This window comes from Dicentrarchus labrax, unplaced genomic scaffold (genome assembly GCF_905237075.1).
Source record: "Dicentrarchus labrax unplaced genomic scaffold, dlabrax2021, whole genome shotgun sequence".
NCBI classification, from domain to species: Eukaryota; Metazoa; Chordata; class Actinopteri; family Moronidae; genus Dicentrarchus; species Dicentrarchus labrax.
Window position 1 is genome coordinate 1,034,194 of NW_026136713.1, and position 20,419 is coordinate 1,054,612.

Here is a 20,419-nt window from a genome sequence, read left to right on the forward strand (position 1 = left end):
GCACCGCTACAGTATGACGGGCGTCCGGTATTCATCTTTCCCGATCTAACATCAGCAACCACGAAGCGGATGGCTTTTCAACACATCAAGGAGAAGTGCAGAGCCAGGAAAATTCGGTGTGGCTTTAGGCATCCGGCGAGGTTTGTGGTCACCGTTAACGACAACTCGGGCACCTTCAGTACCCCAAAAATTCCCAAGTCGAGAGGCTCATGACTGGGACACGGACATTTGATCGGGTCGTGATGTGGACTGAACTTGACCGACAATTGCATTGTAATTTGGGTGAGGTTAAATGCCTTATTATCTCCTGAACATTTATAGGTGGATTGCTCCACTGTAGGTAGGGAGATAAGTAGTTATATGCTAAATTGGGCCTTAACTCGGCGCCAATGTTTAGCTTTGACTATCAGTTTGGGGTATGGAAACACCGCTCGTGGTTTTTGTTTTCCTCCTGGGGTGCGTTCATATGTTCAGTTTAGGGTTCTCTTTGCTTCAGCACGTCTCTTTTTTTGTTTATTGCACAATCCTCTTTGCCATGGTCAGGTGATAAGTTATTTTACATTGTAGATAATATTTATGTTATGAGGGCCTAGTAAGCACAGTGATGGTGGAGTTAATCTAGTCAGCTGGAATGTAAGGGGGATGAATAGCCCATTAAAAAGAGGAAAAGTGTATACTCATATACGTACACTCAAAGCCTTTCCTCCAGGAAGCACATATTAAAAAACTGCCGCTAAAGTATTACGTCCTTCATGGGCATCACATGTCTTCACTCCCTTTGTACATATGCAAACCATTTCTGATGATAGAGGTAGATATTTATTAGTCAAAGGGGAGCTAAACTCCTACCTGTGACTTTGATAAATGTATATGGCCCAAATTTTGATGATCCCATTTTCTTTCAGAATCTTTTTAACACGATATGCAATATGTCTAACACAAATATAATCTTAGGTGGAGACTTTAATTGTGTTTTGGATTCAGTCCTTGATCGGCAACACTCTCAAATTAATACATCGAGGAGCAGTATCGCTCTTAATAATTTGATACAGTCTTATAATCTGGTGGACATTTGGAGGCTCCTTAGTCCCACAGCAAGAGATTTTTCCTATTTTTCAGCCGTTCATAAATCTTACTGAAGGATTGATTATTTTATATTGGATTCTAAATTATTGTCACAAGTTGTGGATTGCACTTATCATAATATTCTCATTTCAGACCATGCCCCTGTTTCCTTAAAGCTTTGTCTGAATCTTAAACGGGGAGAATTTAACTGGCGGTTAAATAATACATTACTGAAAGAGAAGGAATTTTGTTCTTATCTTTCGAGCAAAATGTATCTTTACATTGACACTAATGATAATGGTGAAGTTAGCGACTCCACACTTTGGGAGGCCATGACGTCTGTTCTCAGGGGCCACATCATATCTTATGAAGCGATGGAAAAAAGAAAATCTTTTTGCAGATTAGAGATTTTGTTAAAAAAAATTAACCAAACTTTGAAGTTCTAAATAAACATGATACTCTTGAGGCAGTTAACAAATTTGACCCGGGCTCCCGAGGGGCAATCTCTGCTTTCTGTTGAATGCTTCATGATGGAGCTCTGATGAATACGGAGGTGTATAAAAGGGCATGGGCAGATGAGTTGAATATGGAATTCAATTATGAAATTTGGGAAGAATGTCTACGTAACGTGCAAATGTGTTCAGTTAACACCAGACACAACCTAATACAGTTTAAAACACTCCACAGACTCTATTATTCGCAGGAAAAGCTACACAAATTTTATCCTGATATCCCACCAGTATGTAACCGATATAAATCCAAGATAGGTACTCTAGCACATTATTTCTGGGCATGTAGTAAACTTCATTCATATTGGAAGTGTATTTTTCTGTTTTTTTCTGAGGCTCTTGGTAAGAATTTGGTACCCAGCCCCTTGGTAGCGATCCTGGGGGCCACAAGTGTCCTTTCCTCCGTCAATAAATTTGAAAGAAGAGCTATTCAATTTGGGATTGTGATTGCAAAAAAGCTGATTTTATGTGTATGGAAAATGGATTCTGTGCCTTCATATAATTAGAATGAAGGTGGAAAGATGGAAAGATTGAGATTCTATAATGAAGATAGAGGAGACAAGTTTGATAAAATATCATAGACATTGGCTAATGTAAATGGTAAATGGACCTGTACTTGTATAGCACCTTTCTAGTCTTCCGACCACTCAAAGCGCTTTTACACTACGTGCCACATTCACCCTTTCACACACATTCACTCAGTGATGGCAAAGTCCATCGAACAGAAACTAACATTAATGCAACACCAATGCATTCAGTATCTTGCTCAAGGATGCTTCAACATGTGGCACCAGGAGCTGGGGATCGAACCCACAACCTTCCGATTAAGGAACGACCTGCTCTGCCTCTGATTGTATAAAACCTCACTTTGCAAATGAGTATGTGACTTTGTATATGTCGAATTCATTTATTTTTTCTACTTTTAGATGTTTTTGTTTATAGTACCCATCTTAACTATGACCTTGGAATATTGTTGTTGTAATCCAAGATGTGCTGTGTTCTGTATGTTATGTGATCTTTGCTCTGTGTTCTTTTTCCTGTTTTTTCCCCCCTCTCTCATCTTTCTTTATTCTTTCTCTTGAAAATCAATAAACATATTTCTAAAAAAAAAAAAAAATAGGACAAAATTTGAACATATATCTCTCCTGTTCAAATAATTTGATAGATATCTAGATGGGATTATTACTAACAAGTATACTCACTTTCAGTTGGTAGCTATTAGAACAAGACATGATTCACATAATCATGACCCATTTATTCAGATGAAAGATGTCACAGGGCATGTTAGAGGCAGTGAGGAAAAGGACCCAAGTAAGAATCAGAATCAGGTTTATTGCCAAGTAAGTTTTTACACATACAAGGAATTTGCCTTGGTGCGTTGGTGCATAAAAATTGCACAAAAATAAAGTACTTTTTAAAATATAAATAAAGATAAAGATAGAAAGATCCAAACTGTACAGGAAAGATATTTACAATGTGCAGGATAGAAAAACCAACGGGAGTGCATTAATGTAATGCATATTGAACAGGGTGGGTTTAACTCCACAATGTCAATTGGGGAGTCACACAGGATGATGGGGGCGGATGGGGCTGGGTTCTTTCTGAAGTCCACAACCATCTCCACTGTTTTCAGAGCGTTTAGCTCCAGGTTGTTCTGGCTGCACCAGGTCACCAGATGGTCAATGTCCCATCTGTAGGCGGACTCATCTCCACCAGAGAAGAGCCCAATGAGGGAGGTGCCATCCCCAAACTTCAGCAGCCTGATGGACTGGTGACTGGAGGTGCAGCTGTTGGTGTACAGGGAGAAAGAATGCAGCCGCCACACGCACACGCACATTTTCCTCTCCTCCTGCGTTTCACTGCATCTGAGCACACCATTGACCAGAATGTCCAGTAATTCAACGGAATAAAGTAGATGAGTGGGAAAGAGATCAGCTGGAGTTGTTCCACTGATGTTCATGAGCTCTTCTCTAGTGAAAGAGCTCCGGGTCTCACAGCTGAAACTGAATTTACAAACAAAACAAGAAAAAACAATGCGCACCAACACAGAGGTAAGAATAGCAGTAAGTGAATTAATAATGAAATTTAAAAGTAGCCTAAATTTATGCATAAGCCACGATGATGTATAGATATGATTTAGAAAAATAGAAATGCATAAGAAAATAGCAAATTGTCAATATTTTAGAGACCCCACAAATTTTCACTAATCATGTTTTCAGGGGAGCTCATGTCTCATTAAGAGGAGCCATGCGAAAGTGCTTATTAATTTGTCACATTGAGTCTTTTTTTATCCTCCATTGTTATAGTGAACAGCTTAAAACATTTGAGTCCAGTTTTAGTCAACATTTTTTTCTCTTCAATTGGGCTTATAGGTATCAGAATATAGGCGAAAGAACATAAAAAACAAAGTCCCAAGTCTGTTTATCCCATGTCGTATTTGACTATATAGATCTTCTTTGACATTAACTATTGGAGCATTCCCCTTGAGTCATAGCAACCATTTTCAAAATATGAGCAAATGCATTATTTTGCCTGAAAGTCAGAGTGTAGTGAAATAGTTTCCATAAGGTCATAATCATAAAAATAACACCAGTTACAACAAAAATTATTACATTATGCAATTCCAACACTGTTTATGGACCCCAGTATGCAGAAATATTCAGATGCATTAGGTGAGAATGGGCATGTCTGCAAAGGGGAGACTTGTGGCTACCCATAGAACCCATAGAACGACTGTGGGTCAGAGGCAGAGTGGAGAACGATTTGGAAGGTTGTTGGTTTGATCCCCGGCTCCTCCAAGATAGAGCTGCTGTGCATCAGGGTATGAATGAGTTAGTTTCTGTTTGATGGACTTTGCCATCACTGAGTGAATGTGTGTGAAAGGGTGAATGTGGCACGTAGTGTAAAAGCGCTTTGAGTGGCCGAAAGACTAGAAAGGTGCTATACAAGTACAGATACAATTACCATTTTCATTCTGACATTTTGAGGTCAGAGGTCAAGGGATCCCTTTGAAAATAGCCCTGCCAGTTTTTCTATTGCCAAAATCTTGTCTAAATTTGGAATGTTTAGCCCCCTTCCTGACAAGCTAACGTAAAATGGAGCCTCTAAAAAGACAGTGTGGAGTGCCAGTGCCATCTGAGGCCCCCCCTCTGGAAACGCGCTTGCTCCCACTATATAACAGCTTCTCTGGCTTTGCAGTAGGGAGAGGGTTCAGGGAAATGCCATTGAAAGAGACAAAATCCTCTAAGCTGTGACAGTTTCTATAAAGACAAACAGGAGGAGAACAAAAGAGCCTGACACACAGTTGACTCACTCATTAGCGAAAATATCAGAAAAACACAAGAAGGAAACGCTTTAACAGGCAGGTAGCAGGAAGTATGAAACTGAAAGGCCTCAGGTGGATCACTCAGGAAGCTCTGTGTCGTACAGTATGTGTGAAGACAGGTTGAGAAAGACGTGTCTTTTTATAATGAACAAACTTTTCTTAACCTTCCAATCAACCCACTTTTTACAGATTTTACCAGAAGGCTAGACTGAAAGAGAACATTCCACATACTGTAGCTACACTTCAAATGTGTCATCTTTCTCATTCTTCAGAGCTCTCTGTGGCCTTATACTGGATTGTACAGGTATTACGATTTAGTGTAGCACCGTATTACAAAAACACTAAGCTGAAAAATAGGTTGTAAAATAAACTCCAGTGATGTTTTTTCAGTGTGTCTTTTTGCCACAAGCATTCAATAGACGAGTTCCCTGATTGACATTCACTGCAACAAGCAGTGACTGTGTGCAGATTTCTGAACTATACCAGAAAGCCCAGTTTTCCTATTTACTGCATACCCTCCTTTCTGCTCCTGTCTTATACTTTTATAGAGTTGGAATTAATACAATTTTTCACCAAATCACCACATCAGTTCATGATGTTCACAGTGCAACATCGTTTAGTTTGTTTCCATTTTTCCATTGACTTTTTTTGGCACGCAGCCTTTAAATAGTTCATTAAAATACAAAGCATACAACAATTAATTAAGCTATTTGGGCAAGAATGTTTTTTTTTTTTAACTTAAACTCTTATCTCATCTGGTTTTACAGTGAAGTAGCTCTGTAAGGCTATACTTTGAGCTAAATGCATCTAAATACATAGGGCTGAGTGCAAAAAATGTGATACTTTTCTGGCACAGACTGAATTTCTTTGATACTATTGAGTATTGAAAAATACCTTTTTGTGCCTCCAACGCTGTATCCAGTTCTCTATATACATCCCTGGTCTCAGGCATGGATGTATAAAGAAGAACTGGATGCAGTGCTGGGGCCTGGCTCCGTTCATGGAAGCTGCTTAGTGGTGCATGAAGCCAAAAACATGAATCTTCCAAACATGCCCCCACATTGTATGACCCATATAGCAAGTACACTAGAGACTTCTGCTGGTCGAGCCACTATCTTCTAGTTTAGCCCTTTGCTAACCTGAACAGAGATAAAATGATTAAAATTTGTGGCTCTCCTAGAATTTCAGATAGAATGGATCAAAATAAGATAGTGAAACAAGTAATTTTGCGGGGATTGTGGATACTAAAGCATGTATCCGTCGCTTTACAGCCGCGTCTATAGCAATGTAAGCTTATGGGCCAGTGTGTGTCTGCGCTCTTCCTGGGGGCTTGGTTTCAGGACAAGTACTTTGCAAAATCAGTGTGTGGATAGAATGTGATGGAGGCTGGAATGGTCCTTTACTGAGACATTGTGGTCCAGTGCTTCAATCAGTCCACTTGGAGTAAAACAAACTTCAACAATCAGAACTGGATGTAATCCTTGAGTAAATATTTGTGTCTTTGTTTCTTCAGACCACAAATGAACGCTGGTTATTGAGTGGAAACTGCCGGCACTTTGAGGGAACTGGGCCCAGAGCGGAGAAGCTGTCTGTGGAGCTGAAACCCCCTCTGGCCCTCTGATGTCTGTAGCCCACACAGCCAGCCTCTGTTAACTTCATCCATCAGGATCCCTCTACATGGAAAAGATGGAATTCCATATACGCGGTTTCATCGCCCACTTTATTCTTGCATGTTTCTGAGGATGCTCCAGAGCCCGCAGTGAATATGCTTTTAGGAGGAGTGGTATTATTTTCTCCTCTGCACAAATGATTCAGTCCACCGCCCAGGACACCACTCCCCGCAAAATCGAAGTGTCTTTCTTCTTTAAACCAGAGGCTTTAGGGACTGCCAGCAACTCCTTGCCAGTCTGACCTGTTCTTTTTCCTCCTCCTCCTACTCATCGTCATTTTCATCTCACAGGAACGAGAGGGTCCTGGCACTATTTAAGAGGTTTTCCACCATGTGTCCGGCCCGTTTGGGGCTTTCAGCAAGGGAATGGAGTGTGATGCATCTGCCCACTCGCCTCCATTTCTTTTTTCTTTTCCTTTCTCCCCTGGTGGAAAGTGATTTAGGGTGTGATCAAACCTACAGAAAATTTTTTTCTTTTTTTATGTTTCACACAAGCTCACAGTTGAGCAGTGCTGCACAAAAACCCGGTCCCTGTGTATATACACAGTTTCAGTGGGTTCCCTCCCCAACAGCTGAACACTGAGACTGTGTATATGATAACTTTCCAGTAAATTGTATTTTTTAATCTTACCATTGTTTTATAGAAGAAAATAAAAACTTTCATGCATTACCTTTGACAGAAACAGTCCACAGTCATCGGAAAAGGAAATACTTGATGTTAAGGTCTTTATATGCTTGAAATGAACTAATGAGTTAAGGCGTCTGAGGTGTTTATAATTGTTATGACTGGAGTCACACCTCCCACATATACAGCTACTTCCTTTTTGTTTTCAATAACAAAAAAAGTAATACTTTTTAGTGATGTACAAGCTAATATTTATTATATCACTACCACTACTTTTCCCCACCACACTGATTTAGAAACTGGAGGTAATACGTTTCAGAGCTGCAGAGCTGGAAGCCGCACACCCTCAGCTGATTGGTCAGCTCTTGTGATTTTATCCGCAGATAAATAATGACTTGTAGCTGCTAACTAGCGTTGTGCTGTTGTGCTATGCTAGTTTGGTTTTACAACAGACATTGTACAGAGTTTTGTTTCTGCTTGAAATAATCCCAAGCTTTGGACACTTTGTCGTTTTCTCTGGTTTGTTTCTCCTCTTCGACAATCACTTTTTTCTCTTTCCAAAGCGCATTGTGCGAAAGCAGTAATCATCACTGCAAAACACAGTTCGCTGTAGTTATAGATTAAATGAAGCCTCAATGTAGATATATTGTAGTAATTATTCGATTAACTCGAGGAATTGTTTCAGCCCTAATTCAAGTTGATAAATGGGAGCCTCCTACCATGGTCCTGCTTGACTGCCATTGCTAATATCACTGATATTATTGTTATTATTATTATTATAAATATTATTATAGCTACGGTTACTGTTGTTGCTGTAGTCGCTGCTCATTGTCCCCCATCGTTGCTGTTGTTGTCATCGTCGTCGTCTTCTTAATGTTCATCATCATCAATCACTATTAGTGTGGTTGTTGCTACTGTTGTTGCTGTGCGTCTGTCTGTCTGTCAGTCTGTCTCTCTCTCTCTCTGTCTCTCTCTCTTTCTCTCTCTCACCCAAACTGGTCGAGACAGACGACCACCCACCTAGAGCCGAAGGATCTGTCCTAGGTTTCTGCCTTTTAACAGGCAGTTTTTCCTTGCCCTTGTCGCCAAGGTCTTGCTCATGGTGGTACTGTTGGGTCTCTGTAAATAATATTTTAAAGAGTTCAGTCTAGACCTGCTCTATTTGAAAAGTGTCCTGAGATAACTTCTGTTATGAATTGGCGCTATACAAATACAATTGAATTGAATTGAATTAAACACTACAAACATATTGGCCAAAGATAAGCAAACCTAATTATAAGACGTGAGCACATGTGAGGCTGTAAAGTAATATCAAGCCTACACACACTTACTGGTGCTTTATTTCAGTACAGGTAACGTTAACATTACACTGACAGTCCACTAACCGACCTGTTCTGTCTCGCATGCAAACACCTACGTAAGCATTTCCTGTACCGCCTTCACAATAAAAGCCTCCCGCTAGTTCGCCAATGAAAAATCTTTTAATATAAATCAGCAGCAGGAAGATGATGGGTTGTATTAGCAGTACCTTCAATATGATGATAAGTCAGACAGGGATCGGTTACCTTCCTGTAAAATAAGCCTGATATCTCAAAGTAACATTAAATTTAAAGTTACGTATTTAACGTTATTTAAGCTTCGCAGTGATATGTCGATATATATGACGTGTTCTTGGATTGGCGAGATAAAAGCAGACCGACAGTGCAGTTAACAGTTAAATTAGCTAGTTACAATGTCCAACATCTGCACTCTAAAACTATGTTACACCTATTTTTTATCACAAATATAAAATACAATCATACTCAATATGAAAATACTATTAAAAAATTTATAAGCGCAAAAATAAATATTCTCCTACCCCGTCCAACACAGAAATGTCAGACCAACAGCTACTTAGACGTTAAGTGGCAATGCACATGCAGTATGAAGCATCTTAATCTTGGTCTTCCTTTGGGGTTTTACGGCACCTGGCATTGCATTACTGCTACAACACATTATAGCAGTAAACAACACATAAGTATTTTCTACAGATAATGAGAGACACAATTACATGGACTTTATTAGAAAACAAGTTAACTGAAAATAAATAATAATTATAAAGTGCACAACCAAGCTCATTCACTTTGTGTGGAGTGAGCTACAACTGCATTTCATTGTGCAATCCTGACTTGCATGATGTAAGTACCCACAGCTAAAAAGAGTACGTCGTCATGATTTTGAATAAAACACTCAAAACATGCAAACCTGGAGCGCTTGAATCAAGTGCTTCAAACAGTTCAATTTTCAATTAAATTAAATTTTATTTGTATAGCGCCAATTCATAACTTTAAAGAGAGAGAGAGACAGAGACAGAGACAGAGGTGCACAGCAACAACAGTAGCAACAACTACACTAATAGTAGTGACTGATGATGATGAACATGAAGAAGATGATGACGACGATGACAACAATGATAAACAACACTAAAGACAATGGCTATCTTCTCTGCTTGGCCTTCATCACCCTTTCCATCGTGTTATATATATTTGTTTATTAAAGCTGTAGTAGGAAACTTTTTGCCATATTTGCTGAAACTTTCACTATATCCTGACAGTAGTACATGAGACAGATAATCTGTGAAGTGGTTTGTCTTTCTTGCATTTGCAAGAATCCAATGAGCCTGAATAAAAACAACCAATCACAGGCAAGGAAGATGCTTTGGGTAGTTGTCCGAGTTGATTGTTGAGTCCCATTCCCAGGGTCCCAAAGCATCCGTATTTGACCTGGTAATGAGACTCAACAATCAACTTCAATCAATCTTTCTATCTCAGCGTGCAGCTTATTTTGAAGGGATGTAAAAATATGCCATTCAGTGTCATTGTCATTTCTATGACCTGATTGAAGTACTTTTCAGTGCTAAATCTCACTCTTTCATTTGTTTTACAGATGGCTGCATTGATCCATGGTAAAGTGGGCTGTTTTCTAGGTTTATACTGCACCTTCCATGTGAAGGAGGACGTTACTTTGTTAATAGCTGTCAAAAATGTATTACAAGTGTTCTCAATGCCATCACTGGACAGAAGATTGGACCAATCAGTTTGTTTTACAGCACTTTAGAAGTTATTCTTTACTTTTTTTGAATTCTCTGGTTGTAGTTTTGTCTTGATAGTATGGTTAAGATGATACTGAACCCCAAATTGCTCCCGATGCCATCAGTGCGTGAATGGCTGAATGTGACTTTAAGTGGTTGGAAGACTAGAAAGGTGCTTTCTAAGTGCAGTCCGTCTACCATATTTTCAAACTTTTTCTTGAGAGGTTCTGTACCAGTGTTATTATGGTCAGACAAACCAGTTAGCAGGTTATGGGATTTTGTTATTCTCTCAGGTCTGTGCGTAAACATCAGGTCAATTCTGGTCCTTGTGAAGAAGTTTTCCCACTTTACACTGTCTCTTTCTCTGTCTACCATTTATTTGTTCCCTCCTCTCCTCTCCTCTCCTCTCCCCTGCTCTGTGTGACTTTCATTTTCTTGTATCTCTCTTTGCATGCTGCCTTGCTTTCAACTCTAAGCACCTTCATCTGCCTGTCTATGCTGCTTTTACTGATGCTGGGCTGATGTCATTCCAGTGGCTGTCCTTGAGCACAGAGAGCTACTTGGTGGATAAAGACTTTAGAGGAGGCAACTACTTAAACACACACAGAGAGACTTTCCAGAACAAAATACAGCCAGTCACCCCTGTTGTTGGGAAGGTTACTTTCAGTGGCTGTTATTCCCTAGGAAGGTCCTTTAAAATGATCTTTTACAGAATAGTTCAGCGTTGAAGGAAATATGCTTTTTGCTTTCTTTCCGAGAGTGAATGGGAAGATCAATCAATACGTGACCAAAAGCACTGAAGACGTATTTCACCCAAACATTTCCACTGATATGCATCATATTTTTAACTGCATTTGAAATATATCTTAGTTTACAAAATCTATAGCGACACTGTGTAAGTTTTGGTATTTGTTGCGATTTGGCAGCCCCAATTTCAGAGTACAGTATCACTGTCGTCAATATTGATAGCGAGCCATCAACTTTGCCAACACAGCCCAACATCAAGACAAGGGCAGCCAGCTAATATCACTTGGGCCATTCTGCCAAATTGGTTCCATTTGCATGTTGTTACTTGTCAGAATGAAACTTTAATAAAACTAAGGCTAAGGTTTGACATGATGTATCTCCAAATTGCAATCAGAACAAAAGTGCAGGACACTGCTTAATATACTGTATTATACAGATAGTTTTCATACATATTTATGCACGTAATGTCCTAGGGATGGAAAAGGGACTGATTCAGTGGAATGGCTCACTTATTAGTTCAACAGCAAGAATATGCTCATGGAATTGGAATTTGTTAAATTAGGAACTCTTAACTAGTTGGAACACAAGAAACAGAGCACAGAAAGGTCCACTGTCATATAGATGTGCTCCCTGATTAGTGTTTGGGCCTGAAAATGGCACTAAATAGAATGACCTTTCAAAGCTAATGAGGCTCCACAGGTAAAGAGATACTGTTTGTTGGCATCAGGGGACCAGTTGTTGGCACAGTTGAATGACGCTAAATGATTTACAAACACTCATGCCCACTCTGGATTCTGGCAGATACGTCCAGCAGAAAAAAAAACAACACAAGGAGCACAGCGCATTCATCTCCCCCTGCAGGCACTGCTGCCTCAACATCGTGCCATTTGGCATGGACTCAGGACCAGATTACCTCAACAGATGCCTGTCTCAGCTGCTGGATGCACTCCGGTGGTGTAATAATCATGAAGATGATATTTCTGTGCATGTGGAGGGTGAGGGCACAGCATCAGTAACCACTTAAAGCAGTTTTGTTGCAGCTCCGGGAAGCTGGCCGGATGCTAAGTGAAAAGTGGACACTTGCCAGTGCAGACCACAGGCCAAAACCAGAGGATCAGCTGACACATGAGCAGCACTCACACAAAGACCGGTCCAGACAAAATAACACCCTGCTGCCCAGCCCGCTGGACACTGAGCAATGACACACAAGTGGAAGGGGGAGTCACTGGCAGGTTCAGCTCATTACTGACTGGACTTCCATAGAGAGCTACTACAGAGGAATAGAATAGTAGAGGTCACAGTTTCTGTATAAGTTTGTCGAGGTTATCCGTGCAAAACAGTCTCCTGATCATGAAGGCAGGCCATGCACTGGCAGAGCATCTGCTGGAAACTGAAGCATTTAGAAACACAGTAAGAGTCAAGCTGCTGGCTTCTCAGGCTCAATTACAATACTTAGCACAGGAGCAACAGTGAGACCTTATTTGCAGTCAGCTAATGGACAGAAAATGTGGCTCCAGTGTGAGGAGACTGCGAAGAGCCTGTTGGGTTCAATAGAGAGAGCTGTGCATTATGTGAGCACAGAGAGGGCTACCTCTGCAGAGTTTATAAGCAGACTGTAAGCCTGAGGGAAGGCAGATTTAGACTAAGCAGTGAGTGAAGTGCAGTGTTCATTTTGTCAATAAAAACTTTTTTCAAGACAAAACTAAAAGTAAATAAAAAGTAACCCTTGAAAACAAGAACTATGGCCAGATTTACTTAGAGTAAGCTTTGGATCAACCTGAATACCAGCTGAAACCATACAAACCACACAAAGGCCACAAACTTTCACAGATTTTTTAGTCTTTGACAGTCATGAAGGAGCATAAACCTTACGACTGAGTAAATACACTGGACCCCCACTGGTCAGTCACCACTGGAGTTCGGGCAGGAGCTGACCCTGCATATTCCGCATCAACCATACTCACCAACCCTCCTCACTTTCCCTGGAGACTGCGTTTTCCATCACCCTGTCCTGGTTTCCTCCCAGGGTCACAACTCTCCCATATTTTTCCTGATTTATGACAGTTTTCACACATGTATATGCATCTGGTTATCACAACCCGTTTCTGGCACTGTACAGGGTGTATAAGCCCTATGACTCTAAAGCTCTACTGTTCCCACCGATGGCAGAACAGCTACATGTCTGGCATGTACGTGACACGCCTCATCTTCCCTAAGTGAGTGAGAGACGGAGAGAGAAATAGAGATACTAAGAAACAGAAATACAATTTCAGACATCCTGGTAAGAACAATGACCATTTCTTATGGAAAGTTTTAAAGGGGCATGCATTTTGTAAAATTTGCCGTGAGATTGTTTTATTATTAGTTTAAAGTCACACATTTGTCTTTGGTCACAGCTAATTAATTTAAATTTCAATTTCAATTTTATTTGTATAGCGCCAATTCATAACAGAAGTTATCTCAGGACACTTTTCAAATAGAGCAGGTCTAGACCGAACTCTTTAAAACATTTAGTTAAACATTAAGTAACTATACTCACTGTTTAAATCATAGAGTTGCTTTGGTCCGAATAAATGCTTGATTATGGGCAGCTGTGGCTCAGAGGCAAAGTGGGTCATCCCCTAATCGGAAGGTTGTTGGTTCGATCCCCGGCTCCTCCCGTCACATGTTGAAGTATCCTTGAGGAAGATACTGAACCCCGAATCACTGCATCGGTGTGTGAATGTGTATGTTAGTTTCAGTTCGATGGCCTTTGCCATCACTGAGTGAATGTGGCACGTAGTGTAAAAGTGCTTTGAGTGGTTGGAAGACTAGAAAGGTGCTATACAAGTACAGGTCCATTTACCATTAATTCACAGAGTTATTTGAGAAAACAGCTGTAAAATGAGCTTCTAACATGAGCTAATGCCACTGATAGGCTTAGATTTCTATGCATAGTGTGGAATCATCATTATGGAAAGGATCTATACAGAGATAAACCTTTAGTTTAACTAGAAACAGCCGTAATATCACTCGCCACCGGACTCCATAGACAAAAGTAGCAAGTATATATGACGCATCATTGTATCTTCATTCAAAGTGGACAGAAACAAACTCAAACTCACCAAAACTTCATCTTAGTTTTTCCACTGTTCCAACAATCACCAACTCTGCTTTGGTGGAAATAAATCCTTAAGTCATTGACGTGGGCCGCTCTACTCTGCTCAGGACACCACTATATATTTACATAGCAAATACTTTTTTGCTGCTGTCTTAATGGTTAAACCTCATATAACCATTAAGTATTGTTCCTGGTTGGTTATGTTTTTGTGGGAATAAAATATTTTCTAACACAGCGAACGCTCTACATCAGTTTCTTTTCTTCTTTTACCTTTCAGTGACAACAGAAAGATTGTTTGAAGTTTCTCAGCCAGACACAGAAAAACAAATCATGATTTATAAAGCAGACACAGAGAGATGAGATGGGTAGAGTCTCTAGAGCAAACAGTGAAGTGATTGCAAACAACTGATACTGACACGTTAGTGGTGTGTTTAACAGGCCTTCATTCACCACAAACTTTGTTTTCCAACTGAAATATTGGGAAATGGTCCGCTAGCAATTTCATTTTATTAAAAGAAAGTTATTTTTTGTTTGTTTTACAATCTGCGTCTTATTTTTTTAGCTTTGGTAATCTTTCTGGCGGAATCTGTAGGAGCAGTGAGACGATCACAGACAACAACAACAAAACAAACCCAGTATGTTCGTTTGTGTGTGTGTGAAGTTGGAGGAAAGCTTCCAGCAGCTCGGTGCATCTGGATGTGCTGCTGTCTCTCTCAGGAGTGTGTGTGTGTGTGTGTGTGTGTGTGTGTGTGTGTGTGTGTGTGTGTGTGTATGAAGGCTTGGCATGGTTAATTGAAGGCTGCTAATTTGAAGACAGCACTATCATTAGCAAGTATGTTTCCTCACTGGAAGTCATCACTCCAGCAGCGCTTCTAACCCTCAACATGTTATCACCAATTAGACGATCTGTTTTCGTGTTTGAAAGAATGTGAGATGCCACTGAAAAACAAATACTGTGTTTTGTTCAACTTATTCTACTTTACTATATTGAGCGGACCTGGAAAACATGTTTGTATATACTATGAATTTCCTTATAAAAAACTTGATTTCAGATCCAGAAGTTGGCACAAATAACAGCACAGTATTGTTAAATGTAATCTGTATGATTGGCTGAGATCAAAAGCTAGTCAAGAGAAGATTTTGACCTAGCAACACTTGCCCAAAATCATTTCATATTTTCTACTTAGACACAAAATTGGCACATAGTAAATAGAGTGTGTAAAAGCTAGCTCTAGTGTCCTAAAAACTTCTCAGTGAAACCAAAACATATTGTGCAGCACATCATCTTTTGCAAAGAATCCCACAATGCAATGCCTCACTGTTAACAGGTGTAAACATTACAGTTATAGTAATTTCTCAAAGAAGCCAGTATTCAAATAAAGGCCAAGTAATATCTGGCAGGCACAAACAAATTGCTATTAAGGCAGCTCGAAAACACTAAGTGAGTGCTATAATAACTCAGTTATTAAGAGACATTTCCACAGCACTAACTCTACAATACACCAATCTGCTCCTTTGTGTCTCTACTTTGCCATTTTTCTTTCAATGCTAGGCTACCGTCAATGAAGCTCAACACTTCGTGGAGATCTTTAGCATTAAAAGCCGACCGAGAAAGCATATTTTTAATAACTTACAGCATACAACTGTAACCTGTCGGTTTCAGTTCAGTGTCTTAAATCTCAATTTAATTTTTTTATTAGCTGGGAGCCGACCACACTGAGCTTCACAACGGCTCTTCAGAGACCTATTGGGAACTTCACAGAGACTATATCCATTTTTAATTATACAGTCTGTATGTTTCAGACACAGCCACTGGCATTGCATGACCTGCTTGTTTTCTTTGTGGCAGTGTAAATGTACGGATCATTTGTAGTCCACAGCAAAATGACAAAATGACAAAAAAAAAAAAATTTATTCACCCATCTCTATTTCATTTTAATTAACTGTATGTGCATAATGGCATAATTATAATATATATTGGTCTGTATAGGATTATGCGTTTGCGTGTGTCCGATGCACCAGCCTAATATTTTTCGTGCACATTTGACTCTCACGGTTGCGGGGATTCACATTTTTTTTGACCTAATGGCTGTGTGACACTGAATAAAAACCCAATTCCACGACTCCATTTTTTTCTAGTGAATATAAAATCCTTTGAAAACCACTCTTGGAGCTTTCGGAATGTCTTCAGTCATCTCTGAAAGACATCTTCAGCAGCGAGTCAGACAGGCACTGCAGAGGCTCGAGATCAGAGCGGAGAACCTCTAATTATATAGCTGCTGTTGGACACGACGGTGTCAGCCTGCGTTCACACGGTTTACACTTGGAGGCTGTGAGGCAGCGGCTGTTTGCTTGGACAGCACTTACTGCTGCCACAGCTTGACTTGCATAAGTTCCTTAATGAGATAGATGAAAACTGTGCAAACTTGGCTCAGGCAAATGAGGCACAGTAAATAAATAAATAAATAAATAAATAACTCAACAGCTTGAGAAACAAGAGGCAGCAGTGTAGTGGAGAGAAAATCCAGCTAGTGTAAACTCTGTTTACACAGTTTACTATCTTTGGAGGCTACTGTTTCTTCAAGTGTTTTTGACAAATTCAAACACCACACTCATGTAAGCTTTGTGAAAATATAGTGTTAAATCATTTGGAAATGATGCACCTATTAGTAAAAAACAACATCTCCTCCCTCAGCTTGTTGTCTAGCAGTACAGTGTCTGTGTCTGTACTGCCTGTCAAGCTGCACTAGCAGAATGATATGTAAACTTCAAGGAACCCTGTAGGGTTTTTGACCATTAGTGGTCTGATGAGCGGGCCCATGAGCTTGGACACTGAATGCAGGCCCATTAGAAGCACCAGGAATTCCAATGGGAGCATTCAGTGTTTCCCATTGTGTGCACTGGCCTGGCCAGCTGTACTAAATGAAATGGGTAAATCAAGAACTGCAGACCAGTGGTTCCAACGACCACTAGTGGGAGTGGGTTACGTCTCTATCGGTATATATTCAAATGGTATTTGAAATATTAGCAGTGATACTGGATGTTATATATTGGATCTTTTGGTCAACTAATTACTATTCTTATAAACAGTTTGTTTGTATGTTGTTATAGATTATATACATATACTATGAACACAAATGGTCCTCACCTGATTAGTATTGCTGATGCACTTTTTCTTTGGTTGCAGATTTGGCAGAATATGTTAATGAGGGTCGAGTAGTGTGTTTTTGCATTTTAATGTTGCTTGAGTCATATGATAGAAAAATACTCGAGTGTGTGTCAGTGAAATATTGTACAGCTCAACATGGACAGCAGCTGCTTAAGCGAATTTGACTGAAGGAACTCTCGGTGACAGCTGCCATGATGAGAGAGTCAGTAGGAATGATGAATAATCATTTCCACACAGAGTTGAAGAATGGCACTCTCATACTATTCCAGAGAGGGATGAGAAGGATGGATGGATGACTGAAAGAGTGGAGCGTCTTAAAGTCTGTCACAATGGAGAGAGGGGGCGGGAGGGTAGCAATGAGTCATGACGATAAAGACGACGGGATTGATTTGTGACATCGGGCTGGAGAGGGAGAGTGAACAACACTATGAGATACTGAAAAGATTCATGATGCTCATAAAACATCAGAGACTGGGACAGTGTGTGCATATTCACCCACACCACGCTTGAGTTCATGAACGCACACAGTTTGATTATCTGTTAAAAAAACTTAAGTCCACTTTCAGAGCTTGGGGAGAACAGTTGTCTCCATGACAACTGAGTTTAATCCATCCACTAATGAAGACCAGGACGTGCTTTTGTTTGATGCTAATAAGTGGATGTTATTTATTTATTTATTTTTTGGCCAAACTACGGTTTCTAAGGTCGAGGAAGATCTTTCACTGCCACATTTACATTGGGTCATGCAACTCTGCGTCCTCATATGGAGACATTAGCTTTTGGCTTCCCTGCACCATAATACTTGCTCAACTTAGACCTGTTGTCCTCATTCAGGGACCCTTACTGTGCCATCTAGTGTTCAGAGAAGCACAATACACAAAAAAATCTGAAGACAAGATGGCGGCCATATCAGCAACATGCTTCTATGGTAGATCCTGAAATAAAAGTAGACAAGGTACTAATCCTCATCCTGGTCTGCCCGGAAGTCTCAGGACTTCAAGTGACTATGCCTGTAAATACAGGAGATGAAAATCAAGTTAAAAAATATCTTCTTTTGTCCACCACTGTATTGTAGGAGTGTATAATTAAAAGAATGAAAACTGTGTATGCATTTCACAGTACTGAAGGTAGCTGTAGTGCGTTTGTGGCCTTCACAATCCAATGATACTGCTTTACATGCATAGAATTTAGTATCACCTTACTTGTGTGTGCAGACACACACACACACACACACACACACACACACACACACACACACACACACACAGGATTACCTACTTTGATGTTAGCTTCAGAAAGAAAGGGACTAAGTTGTGAACACAAAGGAACACCATTCAGTGTGTGTGTGTTAACAGAACCTGCTGGCAGAGCTTTTCACTGGTTGACTGTTGCCTGTGTCTTATCACACAAACAACTTAATGTCTAAACATACCCAGTAGACACCTTGAAGTGTTATACTGTACTATGGTTGTGTTTATAGTCCTGTTGCTAGCTGACCCAGCACCCCACCCGGAGTGGTTTCTAATGTTGACCCCCTCCAGCTGTCCCTTTAAATACACCTGTCCTCTGCCCTTCCACCTTCAGAGCTCATCTGCCTTTCAACCTCAAAAACCTCATTGTTTTTTACACGGATGTACTTTCATGTGTGTGACCATCTATTGGTTCAGGCATCAGGGAAACAGCAGATCTGTCGGCACAGTTCAAATGCCATCCTTTGCTCTCTCTACACTCCGTCCATGCCCTTTCACTGTCAGCTGTGGCCTCTGTGTTTCTAGAACCACCAAAAAGGAAATATGACATTTGTGTGTGTTTTGAGTTCTTTTCCCCGCACTGAACCTGGGGGAGAACTAGAGGGCAGCTTCTGTTCAGTCATTTGAATTTTAGAAACAACATCTCAGACACTGCTGATCTACGTAATACAGTGCCCAGTGCAGTTGGACATCTGGAGCTCTGTGTTTAGTACTAAAGAAAAAGGCTGTCAGCAAGGTAAAGCAGTGAAATATTCTTTATTTTATATATACACACAAACGTATCCACTGATTAAAACCACTAAAACAATGAATAAAGCAGTTCCACCTTAACAATCACTGTTTCTCCCACGCTGTTGGACAGACAAAGGACGTCCTGGAGGGGCTGTGAGCCGAGCTGCTGCTAACGTTAGCTCAGCTTGTTTCTCTGATAACTTAAGATCCAGACGTCCGATGACTAAAATCCTTCATCTGGTTCAAATCTAGAGTTAAAAAGCACCAAGATCTAAACAGTGGATGGTAACAATGTGGCTTCAGACTGGATAAACAGTCAATGTATGACAGCTTCTGGCAGACAACCACAACACTGACGCAGGCACAAAGGGGATATGACGCCATAGACAGACGACCACTGAAACGCAGCGTTACCTGAATAAAATGACAGATTTATCTGAGTTTGAACTTTGATGGAAACAGTTGGGATAATGTAAGTACAAAACTCATCTACACATAGAACATAGGTCGAAGGTTTTTTTACACAGTTTAATGTGGAAATGTTACAGATTACAGCTTTAAAAAGCCTTTAATATCTCTATTATGGCTATTTACTCACAGTAACAGTTAAACACATGCCTACGCATTTAAGCCATTCATGCCTTTATCAGGGAAATAATGTTTTTTAAAAAAGTCCTCTTCAGTGTTTAACCTGTTGTACTACCATTAATAAGAAGCATCTGGCATTCAGTAATGTTATTTGATGTTACCAGTTCTTGGAAGAAATCATTTATGGATTTTAATTAAACTGGAAGGATCATTAGCTCTAGTCAGAAAACATCTTTGCGTCCCAGTAGTGGGTCGTGGCCCAATCGTTGAGAATCACTGCTCTAGATGTTCACTAAAGAAATATCACTACTGTGTTATAGCTTCCCCTCTCAAACTAAACCCAGCCAGCGAACAAGTGAGTGATTCCAGCTTGATACTCTGCAGTGGAGAGCAGTTAGCTGTGGTACTGCTGGGTGAGGAGGAATGTCAGAGAGAGAGTTTGGGAATGACAGCTTCACTGATAAGACCTGTGCCTGTTACAGTAACCCCATGATAAACAAACAACAACACCTGTAACCATGGTAACTGCACACAGATGTTCACACTCTAGGACTGCTTCGACATGAAAAA

The 20,419-nt window shown here is 40.2% G+C and overlaps 1 long non-coding RNA gene across 1 annotated transcript in view; it reads left to right on the forward strand.

Annotated features, from left to right (window-relative positions):
• The first annotated feature begins 8,213 nt into the window (after positions 1-8,213).
• Positions 8,214-20,419, forward strand: part of LOC127375291 (uncharacterized) — a 29,418-nt gene continuing 17,212 nt past the window's right edge. The window contains exon 1 of the long non-coding RNA XR_007887363.1: positions 8,214-8,283. This is a non-coding gene — a long non-coding RNA (uncharacterized LOC127375291). The remainder of the gene's footprint in view (positions 8,284-20,419) is intronic.